The sequence below is a fragment of the Piliocolobus tephrosceles genome, unplaced genomic scaffold (assembly GCF_002776525.5).
Source record: "Piliocolobus tephrosceles isolate RC106 unplaced genomic scaffold, ASM277652v3 unscaffolded_35322, whole genome shotgun sequence".
NCBI lineage: Eukaryota > Metazoa > Chordata > Mammalia > Primates > Cercopithecidae > Piliocolobus > Piliocolobus tephrosceles.
The window spans coordinates 1-1,422 of record NW_022319113.1 but is presented as its reverse complement, the minus strand read 5'-3'; the positions used below and the strand labels follow the sequence as shown (position 1 = coordinate 1,422).

General features: G+C 44.5%; 1 pseudogene; it reads right to left on the bottom strand.

Annotated features, from left to right (window-relative positions):
- Nucleotides 1-956: 956 nt before the first annotated feature.
- LOC111542698 lies at nt 957-1,417 on the bottom strand (annotated as a pseudogene).
- Between the last annotated feature and the right edge of the window lie 5 nt (nt 1,418-1,422).

Here is a 1,422-nt window from a genome sequence, read left to right as displayed (position 1 = left end):
AAGATTGCCTATTTAACCCCTTTTTTAAAAATTTGCAGACATAGTTTTACTATTTATTTATTTAGATACAGAGTCTCACTCTGTCGCAAGGCTGGAGTGCAGTGGCATGATCTCTGCTCACTGCAACCTCCACCTCCCGGGTTCAAATGATTTTCTGCCTCAGCCTCCTGAGTAGGTGAGACTACATCGGCGCGCCACGGCACCCGGCTAATTTTTGTATTTTTAGGAGAGGCGGGGTTTCACCATGTTGGCCAGGATGCTCTCCATCTCTTGACCTCATGATCCGCCCGCCTTGGCCTCCCAAAGTGCTGGGATTACAGGCGTGAGCCATCAAGCCCGGCCGGATGCGTAGTTTTAATTTTGAAAAATGCGCATGTCAAGTTTGAGGCGTCTCAGCTGCTGTTTCTTGTGCTTGGCCGCCAAGAATGGTGGCTATGGAAGCCGAGGCTCTTTGTATGTTTTGGCCACTGGTATCATTTTGACAACCTGCCTTAACACGTTTTAATTGTATCTTGGCAAGTGAGGTGACATGAAAGCCATCGTCTTGGATTTCAATTTACTAATGAGGATGGTGGTGGAGATGGAATTACCTTGGCGTTTTGAAGGCATTTGCTCCTGGATTCCTTGCCAAGACACCTGCGAGTAGGTGTGGCACGGGGAAACCTTTTCAGTATTGCTCTTCTCTTCTTTCCCACCCTCAAGGTGCCTGGGTCATTTTCCATGATTGACATCTGGTAACCACAGAGGTACCCTGAGTGAAGGTGGACCCGGCCTGCAGCAGCTCTGCTCTTTTTTTTCCTACTTTCCTAAACTTTATTAGAGAAAAAAGCACGAGAACATAGTCACTTTTCTGGGATTCCTCCCCCAAAAATGTGACGTTTGATTTCCAAACATGCCAGAAGTGTACATGGTTCCCAGTTGTGCTAAATAGGAGAGAAGCTGAAGTCCTAAAGTGTTCATCTTCCAACTTCTCCCAATCTGTGGTCTGTCCTTGGATCAGCAATAATTGTCTGAACAGCTACTATGGCTTCATTAATTTTTGTCTGTAGCTCTCTGAGCTCTTCTATATGCAACAATTGCAGAATTTGAGCAGCTGCATTAAGAACTGCATCTCCTGCATCAAAACCAATAATATTTTGTTTAAAGCAACAGGCAAACCCTCTTTTGTTTGATTTGCCTTAGCAACTGCACCCTGTGTCAGGTGCTCCTGAGCCAAAATTCGAATTGCCTTAAGCATTACCAGGTAATCGTCATGACATTGAATCTGAAGCAGGTTACCCTTCACACCAGCCTTAACATCAGGATTATTTACGTCCAAATTGATCAACAGTTCTGCATTTTTAGTTGCATTGTCAGCAGTTTTTGCATAATCAGGTAGTAAGTCCTTGTACTTTTCAGCATTATCTCCATATTCAAGCCTAA